Below are 14,483 nucleotides of genomic sequence, written 5' to 3'. Positions count from 1 at the left end.
TAGGTGAATTCATATGGCTATCTGCTAAGAATCAGTTCGTCCTTGAATGTTGAACCTTTGTGGCAGTTTGGAAACAATTTGATGACAGGTTGAGAGACTGCATGAATATCAAAATTATACACATCATTATGATAGTCTAGAATAACTACAGAAACAAACCTGTAATGTTTTAAACATGCACATGTTTGTTGTCATAGAGGGAAAATATTTTTAATGATTGTTATTTTCCTGCTTATTAAATGATATTTTAGCATGAGCCTCTTAGACCATTGTCATGAATTTGTTGGGAGTTCATGAACCTTTAAATGGAAGCCATTAATATAAAGAGTATGGGGAATCAAGAGTCTTGGCCTATAGAACTACTTATTTTTTTTTTCAAATTTGATAAAGACTTTGTTCAAAGGAATTTCCAGGTACATAAGAGGTTACAAGTTAATGATGTTAAAAAAAAAAAAAGAAATATTCGGCTGATATATGTTGCTGTACATTTACCACAGGCTAGTGCAAAAATCATTCATTTGTTCAGAAAAAAAACCACTTAAGGCAGAATTAAAGCAGAAACATTTGACAACTAAGACCAAAATAATCCATCTAGAACAAGCTCCTGGCACCTGAGCTTTTTGGTTGAAGAAGGCAGATGCCACTTAGAGCAGGGACAGACACCACTGGAATGGGATAGGGAGTGGGGTAGTGATGGTAATGCCAGATATTAGATAGGAATGTCAGACTCACAATGAGGCAGAAAAACTTAAATTGAAAAACAGAGATTCCTCTTGGTCCCACCCCATACCTACAGAGAATACTTTTCACTCTTGTATGGTGTGTAGCAGTAACAGCTCTTGATCTTGCAGTCGAACAGGGTTTGAATGTATAAAGCAGCATGCTAGAAATGCCTTTTTTTCCTTATGGCACTGAGCTTCTTTCAGATTTCATCTTATTCCAAGGACTCCACCCATTCCCCCTATCATCCTCTTAGAGGTATATTGGTATGGTGGTGCTCATTAGCTTACTGTCTCCCTTGTGATCTGCCTTCAGAAGAGAGAATTTTCCTTGTCATCCAAAAGCTGCTATTGCACCACCAACTTACTAATGGGGTATTCACTCTTAGTTTGGTAGTTATAGATTTCACCTTTTTCAGTTGAATAATTGATGCCACTCTTACACCCATCGGGCTGAGGAAGAGGGAATGGGACAAGGAAACCCAATACAAGGCCTTGCATCAAAGCTGTACTGTTCTGAGACTGGATATCATTGATAAAGAATGACATTATAGGATTTTCTTCTGTGCAGTTTGTGGGGCTACAAGGAGGCAAGGCTTCATACTGAACTCCTGAACTCTAACCAGATAGCAATAGTTCAAGTGAATTATCTCAAGGGCCATAGTAGTGGCCCTTGGGACCCAAACTATAACACAATGGCAGAAGAGGCCATCACTGACAGCTGGGGGTCCAAGGACTGAGAGGGACCTGAATTAGCTCTGTTTTGAACCACTTTTGTTACCTTGGGCAATATAAAATGGGGATGAGGTGTTAGACTAGAAAACATTCTTCTGCTGCTAACATTCTATAATTCTAATAAGCAACAAAACATCCTGAAGTAGAAATAGGAGACAATATGTGCTAGGCAAGTCAAACTGCCACCACTACATCCCCTCAGAGCCCAGACATGGCCCAGGAACCTGAACCCAAGAGCTTTGGAAATCATGTACCAGTCTTACTTCTAGCCTGGTCCCCACAGTCATTGAATGAGGAAGCAGCTGCTTTAGAGAAAGGTCCAGCCATCCTCACCATTTGCCAACTAAATGACCCTATGAGGCAGGCAAGTCAGCCCAGCTCAAGCAGCAAGGCACCTGTGGGAGAAAGAGGACACAGCATATGCCAGGCAAGTCAAACCACCACCTCCAACAGCAGCTTAAATATTAATTCTCTGCCAACCCTAATGGACCTAGCCCAGAACCCTGAACCCAAGAGTTTTGGGAGTAACAGTGACCTCCATACCACTGGCCCTGTAGCCATCATTGAGGGAAGCAAAGACTGGAGAAGGGGCCTAGTACTAACTGTCCCACTGTTATCAGTGGGTAGAAAAGTCAAAAAGCTGCCAGAATGACAGTGTGGGCCTCCCTTCCCTCCTTATCTTCCTTCCTTCCCTCCAGTCTTTAGAGCAGACCTGCACAACTTGGTAGTAGAGGCCAAAATTGAAATAGGCTAAACTTCTTTGGGCTACAGATAGGTTTTTAGGGGCTTACTTTCTTAGTAAAGATATAATTAATGATTAAATTATTTTGTAAATAAGCCATATTTTTTAAAAGGGAAATTTCAATTAATATTAATCACACTTATTACTTAAGATTTTTATTTATCATGAAATTGCTCCTCTCAAACTAGAGACAGACTGGTGATGGTTGATTGCCACAGGTCATGTGACAAGAAGGAGACAGTGCACAATGACAGCCCACCTGCCAAGTTACATGATGGGCACAGTAGTGACTAGTGGAAAGGCAGGTTAAGCAGAGGATGGACAAAGTACTTTTACATCTTTACTTTCTTTTACATCCTCTACATTTTTCACAGGCTGAAATCTTTGGCAGGCCACAAGTGTCCTGTATGTTGTGCAGTCCTGCCTTTGTGTCATCATCCCAGGAATCAATCTCTGTGAAGCTTTGACCTGGAAAATGCTTCTGTGGGTGCATAGCCGCTAAAGATTTGGGAAAAAAAAGATTCACAACACCATCAAAATCCTTGGCATTGTCAAATAATTCATCAGAGACAGATATTATTTTTTTCAGTGGAAATGACATTAAAGAAGATGCATTACCATTTATTTTGTATCCTAGGGAACTAGGGAATTGGATCTTTCCAGATGACTTATAGTATAAATCTCTTATGTGGTATCTTTTACATTAGAATGTGAACTCCTTAAAAATAGGAGCTGCTTGATTTTTCTATTTGTATCTCCAGCTTTTAGCAAAGTGCTTTTTTTTTTGCACATAGTAAGAGCTTAATAAATACTTTTTTCATTCATTTATTCATTCATTCTAAGATATTTGGGAACTTGTATAATAACCACCTCTCCAGATTGGTTTATTGTATGTAGTTCATGAAACTTTTTTTATCTCCTTTCCATGTTATATTTTTGCTGGAGTATATTTCTTATATATGTGCATATTAGCTCAGTATGAAAATTCTAAACTAAGAACTACAGATTCCAATTTGATAACATCCCACATTTATCATATGAAGTTGCATATCCTTCATGTTTCAGTAGTAAAATAATTCCTCTTTGGCCCTTCCTTAGTTATCAACTTGAAATATATGGAAAGTATTGACAGTGTCTTCATTAGTTATATTTTCTTTTCCTGAGCAGTTTTAAGCATTGCTTAGACAAGATAGTGTGTGATGTTCATGATGGGAAAAAAAAAGACATAAAAATCCAGAAGGATTAATTAAATTGACAGGTTTCATAATACCAGCACAATTTTATTTCACTTTGCTTATTCCAAAGTCAAATGTGCATCTACTTTTGGGGTAGGAAGCTAAATACAATTTTGTTTTTCTTGGATATTGGAGAGGAATATCTCTTGGAGAGATATTAGAATATCTCTTTCTGATTTGTGTAACCTCAGCAAGTAACTTTGTTTTCCCATGCCTTGATTTGAAAACTTTCCATGGAAAACTGGTGAAATTCAAAGTTATCATTCTTATTTGCCTTGATCCATTCCTGACTAGAGTGATTAAAGTACTCCTTGGTCACTGATCACTTGCCTGTTAATTCCTCAAGATCAGAAAGAAGAAAAGAAATTAGATGTGATTGGATAGTGATGTAAACCATTTCCAAAAGGAAATTATAGTGTTACTAGCAGATATATTTTGCCCTCTTGGCCTTTAACCTACATTTCTTAACTGTAGAATAAGGAAGTGTGTGCCATAGGCATGCATGCCTTTTCTTTCTTATTGGAAGTTAAACCTTATGAGATGAACTTCCCTTTTGTAGTAATGAACAAATTCCTTCAGAAGTGTTTTTACACTCCATCATAGTTATAACATCTGACAGCAAGCAATCCTTGACTTCTGTTGTCCTCTGATGTCCCATCTTCAAGAAAACCTTCCCATCTTCATGCAGCTCTTTCATCCAGCTTTTTTAGACTTCAACTTCCCAGTTCTGTTCTCCATCACTACTCTCTCTTTCTCATTGTTTTCCAGAGTGCCCTAGACTCCAGATGTGGAAGACCTCAGACATAAACAAAAAAAAGCTCTGGGTACCAAAGACTAAACAGTCTTCATTATTTTCTAGAGATAATTAGTTAAAATTCAGTAATTTCCTATTTTGGTGCTTGCCTTATAGATTTCCATACAAGTACCCCCTCTGTAATGCTTGAGCCAGTTTAAGCCAGTGGAGAAAATGACAGTATCAGGAGCATCCAGAGAACAAAATGCATATAGATAATAATACCTATAATCTGCATATACATAGTAATGTACCCTCTGTATGCTGATGAGGTTATCAAGTGAAGTAGCCAAAAAAGCTAATACAACTTTAGACTACATTAAAGCATACTTTAAAGGAATGAGGAAGTTAGAATTCCTTCATACTCTGCCCTAGTTAGACTGCATTTGAAGTCTTGTATTCAGTTCTGTGTGCTACAGTTTAGGAAAGGGTACCAATAAGCTATAGAAAGGTGAGAGGAAGCAACTAGATGGTGAAGTTCTTCAAGTCCATTAGGATCAGTTGAAGAAACATTGATGTATATTTAACCTGGAGAAAACTGTTTGATGGAATGGCAGGGACAATGATACCTATGTTGAAGGGCTGTGATGTGAAAGAAGGATTACATATTTTTTACTTGGTCTTAGAAGGCAGGACCAAAAGTAATGAGTATAAGTTATAAAGAGGCAAATTTAGGCTTTATGTTAAGAAAAACTTCCTAACAATAAGAGCTGTCCAAAGGAAGAATTGGTTGCCTCAGGAGGTAGTGGATTTCTCCTTTTCTTGGGGCCTTCAGACAAAAGTTGAGTGACTACTTGCCATGTATGTTATAAAGAGGATTTCTTTTCAGGTATGGTTTAAACTAGATTGACATTAAGGTCTCTTCCATCTCTGAAATTCCATGATTCATGCTACTTCCCTTGACATATTCTCCCTTCTTTGTCTCCTATTCTTATTCTGCCTTCTTCTGTCTCTACATCTTTGTTTATGTAGTCCTTGTACCAGGAATTGACTTTACTCTAAGCCACCATTTCTTCTTTTTAATGTTTTCCCCTTCAAGGCCCAACTCAGGTGCTTCTTCTTTGTGAACCCTTTTCCACTCTTCCGTCTTTGCATCCACCAGCTGTTATATCTCCCTCCTCAAATTTCTTGTAGTGCTTTTCCCTGAATCTTTTCTTTGCACTTTCTGCATTATTACTTATAGCATAATAATATGAGCCCCTGTTATCATAGTTATTATGTCTTTTCTATTAAACCCTCTGTTCAAAGTGCTTATAATTCATGTCTGTTTATCTTAGCAGATTCTTAGCTCTTAGTTAAGAGTGACTTTCCAATAGTAGGTACTTAATAGATTTTTGTTGAAACATACTGAATTTTGAACCTCAGAGATTATTTAGTTCTCTCTGCCATTTTTGGTGAATTTATGGTCCATAAAGTAATTTTTTGACTACTCACTTTAGAGCTCTGTCATTCATTCTTCTCCCAAGAACTTCATTCAGAAATGAGCACTAAATGATTCCTGGTTAAACCTTAGATGGTAACATTAGATTTTAATGGATATAAACCTGGAAGGTAACAAAGTGTCAGAAGATATAAAACATACAAAAATATAATAATAATCAACTGACTTAGAACATCAAAAGAACCAACATGGGATAATAAATAAACATGAAAAATTAAATATAAAGAGATGTTAATACCAAATATTGTGACATGTAAATTGGCCTTTAAAAGCTAAGGAAATCTTACACCAAATTGAGCTTAATGTATATACTTCAGATATCCTGGCGCTGAGTCATTTTACAGTTCTATGGGTTTTTCTTTTTTTTAAATTGATAGTGATTTTGATGCATAAGGAATTCCCTTTTCTAACAGACTAGCATCACTCTAAGTCTATCAGCTTAAAGAGCTACCTGGGAGACTGAGAGGTTTAGAGTCACATAGTCAATCTGAGTCAGAAATGGGACTTGAACCCACCTGAAATTTTTCTGACTCTGAGGCCTGTTTCTGCCTCTCAAAGTAGTCATTATCCTCTCCATTTGACAAAAGAGAAAACAGCTTTATCGAGGTTGTGACTTGCTCAGGACCACGTAACTAACTGTTTATTTACCAGGTGTGTTTTAAGAACTGGAAACAGTTGTGTTGAATAAGCTTGTCGCTAAGTATCAGGCAGGCTCTTGGCCCATATAGGAGAGTAAGCAATGAAGAACCATCCTATTCTTTAGGATCTTAGATGGTTAGAAATGAAAGTAGCTCTAGTGATGAACTTGTTTGATCCTCTTATATGAGGAACAGGACCTAGAATGTAAGTGATTTATCCCTAGTCATGAATCTATTGGTAGAAGAATGATTTGGACTCAAGGCTTCTTCCAGTGCTTTTCCAGAATATTTTGCTGATATTTACTATAGTTAATAGATAGAATTGTCATTTTAGACAATTTAGAGAAAAATAAGCCCATAAGTCCTTAGATAGAAGCCTTTTGAGTGCAAGACTATTTGAATGACTTCTTTGTTTCTGAGATACTGATCTCTAAGCCTGATGCCATTTGTTGATATATTCTTCATTGCAGCACACCACAAATGAAGGCTAGTCAGTTTGTAACTAATAGCAATGCAGTACTGTATATATTTCCCTCTGGAGTGGGGTAGCTTCTGGTGAGCTCCTTCCAAATTGTGTTATCTGACATTATTGATGTCTTTACAGAGAAGGCAATAAGCTTCATAAATCTTTCTCCCTGCTGAGATTATTGCTAAAATAAAACAAACCAAAACATCTGGCCTTAGTGACTGACTTCTGGGCTTTGCTGTGAGGGAAATGGTAAAGGTTTAAAGAGGTGGTATTCTGAATCCATTAGTAGTGTAATCAATCTATTAGCTCATTACTTATTTCATTTTTCTTATCTATGTAAAATACAATTGTTGCTACAAGTCAGCCCTTGATTTTTCATGTTAATGAAGGTGGAACTACCTTTCCACAGAATGGTAGACACACTCCCAAAATAGGCCCAGTTAACTGGAGATCTTATGATTCCGTCACTTTATTAGATTTTGGTGTGTTTTTTTGTATTTGCATTTGAATATATGTGGTTAACATTCTGGGAATTCACTTCTAACAGAATAATGAAGCCACATTATGAAGTCCAGGCTTAGCAAAAACTGGGCAGCTCTCCAGTTTCTGCTTCCTGACTCCTGTTTAACTAAACTTCCCTGCCACTTACTTCATGCTGGGAATAGGCAGCATTCTTTTTGATAGAAGCCTCCTATTTCTCTGGAGCAGGGGAACTAAGTTAAGAATGTGGAATTTATAAGGCTTCTCTTCCTTATTCTAACTATGTAGTATGGCAACAAATCAAATGATTAAGGAACAAACCCATGAACTTAAAAACCAGAATGTTGAATACTACCTACCCAGAGTGCCTAGATATATCTGTACTTAATATGCATATATTCCTTATGAGTTCAGTAAATTCAAGTCAGTGGTAAACTAGGTGCTGAAGGAAGTACAAAAATAAATAAGATGTATCACTACCATATTCATAGTCAACAAGCATTTATTAGGTACTTAAAATGTGCTAGGCACTGTGCTAAGCTTGAGGGATATAAAGGCAAAAACCAGTTTCTGTCCTAAAAGAGCTCATTTTAATGGAGATAAATAAATAAATATATACATACAAGATCCACAGTATAAATGAAAAGTAGTCTCAAAGGGAAGCCTTTTCACTGTCCCTTAAATGCTCTCCTTCCTTGTCTCTGCCTCTTGACTTTAGTCAAGACCATACTCAAATCCTACCTTCTGCAGAGGACCGTTCCCTGTGTTTCTCAGTTCCTTCACTCTGAGACTACCACCCATTTATACTGCATACAGGCAGTGTGAAGAAGGGTGAAGTTTGAGAACAACAAAAATGTCCTTGTATCTAGTATCTATCTTGTATCTAGAGTACATGGAAGGAAATAACAGGTAAGAAAAGTAGGAATGGGCCAGGTTGAAAAGGACTTTAAAAACGAAACCGAAGATTTTATATTTGATCTTGGAAGTAATGGGGAGCCATTATAGCTTTTTGTGTAGGTTTGTGGCATAGTTTAGAAAGATCACTTTGACAGTGAAGTGGAAGATGGACTAGACTAGGAAAATTCTTAAGGTAGATGGACCAAAACTGGCAGGCATCACTGGTCTGATGAACCCTGAAGCAGGATAGTGACTGTAGATAGAAAGAAAGATGGGAGACTTTACAGCTTGGTTTCAACCTACCCTTCAAGCTTTTTTTATGCTTCATGCACTTTATGATCCAGCCAGATGTGCCTTCTTGCTGTTCATTGCCTCATCTCCCATTTCTGTGACTTTAGACACATAATTCACCATATTTGGAAGGTATTCCTTTTTACCTTCTCCTCTTAGAATCTCTAGTTTCCTTCATCAAATGGCTCCTGTGCCACTGGACTCATGAGGCCTTTCCTGATTCTTGTAGCTGCTAGTGCCTTCCCAAATTACTTTGCATTTATTTTGGATTTCTTAGAGGTATTATGTGTTGTCTCCCTCAATAGAATGGAAGCTCCATGAGAGTAGGAACCGTTTCATTTTTTTCTTTCTAGCCCCAGCACCTAGCACAATGCCTACAGCATAGTAGTGAGTGCTTAATAAATATTTATTGATTGACTGAAGTGCCTGCCTCAGGCTGTCACACATGTGTAGCCCCTTCCAGGTTTGCTGTGTACATTGAACTGGCCTCCTAAAAGAGAAGTCTTAGGTAGGAAAGGACTAGAAAGAAATGATATCCCCTACCTAATGTCATTAATTGGTTCTGTAAAAACATATGAAATGATATTGCAGGGGAATCTACAGGGAAAATGGTACAAATGGGAATTCAGCCAAATAGCATCATCATAGGGACTCTTAACTTTTTAGTTAGGTTTGAGTTAAATGTATTAATTGTGCATCTGTGTCCTCCTATGTTTGGCTTATTTGGGACCAAGCACTAATCTAGGACTCTAGGATTCTAGATCCAGAACTGGAAAGGACTTCAGAGACCATCTAGTCCAACCCCTTCATTTAACAGGTGAGGAAACTGAGGCTGAGGGAGGCTAAATGACTTGTCCAAGGTCACACAAATGACAAGAGTTATAGTGAAGACTTGAACCCAGGTCCTTTGACTACAAAACCAGTGCTCTTTCCACTATATCTTGCATAAATCATGAGATATGTGAAGTTTCTGGGCAAATTTCTGATTCACAGAATTTCAAAAGTAGAAGGGACCCTAGCAGCCTTCTAGTACAACCTATACCCAAGCAAGAATTCCCACTATAACACACCTGCCAAGTGTCCATCTGGCCTTTGTCTGTAAACTTCCAAACTCTGCGAGCTTTCTACCTCTACCTATTATGCCTGGTTTTGCTCTCTAGGACCAAAGAGAACAAATCTAATCCTTCTTACACATGGCTGTCTTAAAAATGCTTGAAGGTATGGCATAGGTGAAAATCCAGCAAAGGAGACAGGGACAGAATAGTCAGACAGATAGTAGACAACACTGTCATGAAAGCATAGAGGAATATCTAAGAGGAGAAGTAGGTGATTGACAGTATTGAAGTCAGCAGAAAAGTTAAGAAGGATGAGGATTGGGGCGGCCAGGTAGCGCAGTGAGTTAAGAGCACCGGCCCCAGAGTCGGGATGACCTGGGATTGAATCCAGGCTCAGACACTTAGCACCCACCCAGAAAGACCTGGCTGTGTAACCTTGAGCAAGTTACTTAACCCCAGTTGCTTTAAAAAAAAAAAAAGGATGAGGATTGAGAAAAGGCCGTTAGAGTTTTCACTTAAAAGATTGTCGGTAGCTTTTGGAGATACTGGTTTTAGTTAATGATGATGAGGTTGCAAGTCAAGCTACAATTAGTTTAGAAAAATGTGAGAGAAGAGAAAGTGGAGGATCCCACTGTAGCTGCTATAGAAATCCTTTTAAAGACAACTTTACCGTCAGGGCACAAGCACAGTATTGAATTCCTCTTATCCCAAATAAACATAAACTATTGTCATAGCTTCATCACTTGTAGACATCTCTAGGAAGTTTCAAAGAATGAATGTTCTTTTTCCCACTGCCCATTTGTCCATAAAATAATTTATCCTGGGCCACATTTTAAGTGAAATGGAACTGCTTCCTTCCTAGTGCTAGCTTTCAGTTGCCATGACTTTTGGTATCATAAGTATTATGTTTTCAGGAAAAAACAAAACACGAAGATATAACATAAAACTCAAGAAAAAAAATAAGTATCATGTTTTTTAGAGGCAGTTTGTGCACAGGGGATTGAGTGCTGAAGACCTGAGTTCAAATGTGACCTCTGTTTGCCTCAGTTTCCTCAGTTGTAAAATGGAGATAATAACAGCATCTACCTTGCAGGATTGTTATGAGGATCAGGTTACTCATATTTGTAAAGGGCTTACCACAGTGCTGGCACATAGTGAGTGCTATATAAATACTTATTCCCTCCCCTTTCCCTTCAGGATAATATTTGATGCATTATGCTATTGTAAATGTTTTATTGGGAGTTACTTTTTTAAGTGTGATTTATGAAGTTGATGAGTTCTTAAAGGTTTTTTTAAAAAAATATCTTAGAACTAACCTTTTTCTCCTGTGGAAACAAATTTCCAAAATTATAGCATTTAACCAATGGGAAAATAAGACTTGATTTTTAAATGCTATTCAGGTTTCCAGGAATACATCTACTATACAAAGTCACTTATACTTATAAAGCTAGATGAAGTATTTTCCCTTTAAGTACTACAATTCAGAAGCCATTCTTACTGCCACATTTGTGGTATTGGTCTGGATCTGGAATTTCTGACCTAAGCCACAGCCCATAGACTGACCCAAGCAAGCCAGTTGCTTATCAAACATTCTTTATACAATAGGCCCACCCCTTTTCTTCCTTATGGCATAGATTCTATAGTAGACACACAAGAGCAGGCATTCAAAGCAAGCAGGGGTGGCAGCTAAAACTGTATGACATTTCCTGCCTCCCTTCCTCCTACACCTCAGAATGTTAAATGAGAATCTTTGGGTTTCAAGCAAGCTCCTTTCTTGGTTAGTGAAATGTAGTCTTAGCTCTGGCAACAGGGCTGATGGCTTCTCATTTCCCTGGAAGCCTTCATTCAGTCACATAAACCAAGTAGTTAGCTTGCTCATAGTGTTAATTTCTTAATCAAGTAGGGAAACTGACAGGTTCTCCCACTCACTACTGGGGGTGGCTGGAGGCAGGCATTCCAGTGAGAGTGCTGATAGCCGCATATTCTCTCTGTTTAAAGAGCCTTCAGGAAACGACACTGTAGCCTTGGTTTCTGTGTGACACTGGTTTTAAAAAGTAAAATTTAGTTGCTTTTTTTGACAGTTTTTAAACTTATCTTACCTAGTGGGCTTATCCTTGCTCATTATTGCATATACTTCACTTTGGGTTCAGAGTAAAAGCTACAAGGTAAGTAACTTTGACATTTGATATCTAAAATAGCGTAACTGCTGAGAACATAAGAATTAATATAAGAAGAGAATTGTGAGTACATCAAGCCTTAAGTTGCCAGGACATAAAGGAGCATTAGTCAGCGGTTTCCACTGGTATCCAGAAGTCTAATATCATTCCCTAAACTCTATGCCTACTGATTATTTTGACATACCTTCATGTGTGTCATCTCCCCACCTCCTTACCCTTCAGTGAGATAGAATTGAAGCTTGAGTAGGCAAAATAACTTGAGGTAGTAGAATTCCAAGGAGGATATTTTATTATTTTTTTAAATTATGTTGTAGAGAATCAAATTGCTATTAAAAAAAGGAAGGGAGAGAAAAATACATGTTGAAAAGAACTAGATTTATGTTTCCTTAAAAACATCTTGAGCAAAGCAGAGGAGTCCAGAGTATTAGAAGTGGCTAAATAATATTGCGTCAGAATAGCACACTTTCAGTGCATTATCTTCACTCATCTAGTAGAACAATATACAAAAGAGGAAGTAATCCTTGTTGATCAGGAAAATTTTTGTTCCATAAAATATAGCAGCGATCTTGGGGAAAATGATGGCCAGTATATAAAGGGAATTCACACAGACACACACACACACACACACACAGACACACACAGACACACACACACACACACACACACACACAGACACACACACACACACACCTGGAGAGCCAGTCCTTAATGAAGAAGTAGTCAAAGAGGATGAACAGTTTTCAGAATACTTACACACCATAACATACAATATATGCTACAATGGCCATTTGTAATGATTTTAGTGGTCTTTTATCTTATGTGCTCATAGCCTCTCCACACTTTCCTCCCCCTTGTTTTACAACTTCATGGGGCAGGCCAGGAATTAGAATACATTGGAAGGTATAATTTGGTGGAAACTGGCAATATGAAAACTGACTTCATGGTACCTGATAAAATGTTAGGTATTCCTAGCAACAATTTTATCAAACTATGTTCTAAATCATTAATAAGACAAATGTGAATTAAAACAATACTGAGATTTTGCCTTACACCCCTCAAACTGGCAAAGATGAGAACAGTTGGAAATAGTCAATGTTCAAAGGGCTGGAAGAAGTCAGGTACAGTAATATTTTGTGTGAAGTTGTGAATTGGTGCAACTGTTATGGAATGCTTTTGAATTGTATGAAAAGAATCTCTAAACTGTTCACCTTCAAATCCCATCCAGCTGTTGAGGTCAGAGTATGGTTCAGGTGTAAAAGAATTCACCTACATGACTTTCCCTAACCAAGGGGAGCTTTATTGATGCAAAAGCAACAAACCAGCCCTGGAAGAAGGACTAGCAATTTTCAGAGGGACATGGGCTTTTTATAAGACCGGGGACATTTTATGACCCAATATGAGGGAGATAAGGAATTTTATGGTCTAAATAAGTAGACATTTTATGGTATTTCAAGATAAAGGGAAGAGATGTTAGGACATCCTGGAGTTCAGGAGGAGCCTCACAAGGTACTTGAAAAGCAACCCTTAATATTATGTTTAACCCTCTATGGCACCATATGCTATGTCCACATCACAGTTATCTACCCAAACCTTCTCATCATCTGTCACTACTAATCTGATTTTATTCACCTCCCCCAGCATCCTCCAGGTTGGTTTTGGGAACTTAGACCTCAAAGGGTCTTCCAAAAGTCGATGTTCTTTAGGCTCTAGGGAATTTAATTCACTCATCTTTAGAGCTTCTACCCAGGTAACAGTCAGTGAATCAGTCACTGGTAACTAGCACTTAGTAAGTGTTGTATCCTGAGCTTTGGCCCTAAACACCAAACCATACTTTAGCTACACAGCCATCTCCCCATCAGACCTCTCCCTGAACTCAGCTCCCCAGAACATAAATTCCATTCCCTGGTCACCATTCCCATATATATATATATTTTTTTGTTGTTGTTGTTGTTACGCCTTACTAGAACATAAGCTCTTTTAGGAGAGAGACTGTCTCTTTAAAATATTTGTATACAGGGCTGCTAGGTGGCGCAGTGAATAGAGCACCGGCCCTGGAGTCAGGAGGTCCTGGGTTCGGGATCCGGCCTCAGACACTTAACACAAAAACTAGCCATGTGACCTTGGGCAAGTCACTCCAATTGCCCTCCAAAAAACAAAAAAAGAAATTAAAAAATAAAATATTTGTGTACCTATTTCTTAGTATGGTTCCTGGTACATAATAAATGCTCATTCATACCTTTTGATCCACAGATACTATTACTTAGCATATACCTCCACAAATACCAGATAAAAAAGTATGCCAAAGTATAGCAGCATTTTTTTTTGTGCTGATAAAAAAAATTCTAAAGAAAGTGAATGCCCACACGATGAGGATACAAACAGTGCCCTAAGGGTTAATATTAAGGGTTACTTTCCCAGGCCCCCTGAGGAGCTTTGAGGCTCATTTTGTAGCCCTTCCTGTAATTTGAAATCCTTTAATTTAATGCACTTTCCCCTTATTTTGATATACCATACTACTTGTACCAGTAGAATTGCTTTTGTCCCCCTTATCCTATATTCCTTATCCTGTCATTTATCTTCCTCATCCTGTGTCATGATAATTTTTCCTTATCTTGCAAGCAGCCACCTTCCTCACCTTGTTTGTACTCATCTGAACCCTAAATCTCCAACCCCCATAAGAAACCTTAAAATTACCTCATCCATCCTGAACATCTCTATATAAGCATAACTCCCAAAATATTGGGGCCTCATTCAGCTTCCTTGCTAAGGAGGTCCGTGATGCTTTTTCATGTAAAATAAAAAGCTCCCATT

At 38.0% G+C, this 14,483-nt stretch overlaps 1 protein-coding gene across 1 annotated transcript in view; it reads left to right on the top strand.

Annotated features, from left to right (window-relative positions):
* Nucleotides 1–14,483, top strand: part of NUDCD3 (NudC domain containing 3) — a 129,920-nt gene that overhangs the window by 94,254 nt on the left and 21,183 nt on the right. The gene's annotated exons all lie outside the window — the stretch shown is intronic.

The sequence above is a fragment of the Petaurus breviceps genome, unplaced genomic scaffold, assembly GCF_028583685.1.
Source record: "Petaurus breviceps papuanus isolate PSGF00001 unplaced genomic scaffold, PetGlider_PUasm1.0 90845, whole genome shotgun sequence".
NCBI classification, from domain to species: domain Eukaryota; kingdom Metazoa; phylum Chordata; class Mammalia; order Diprotodontia; family Petauridae; genus Petaurus; species Petaurus breviceps.
The sequence above is the reverse complement of the archived record's forward strand: the minus strand, read 5'-3'. Positions and strand labels throughout refer to the sequence as shown.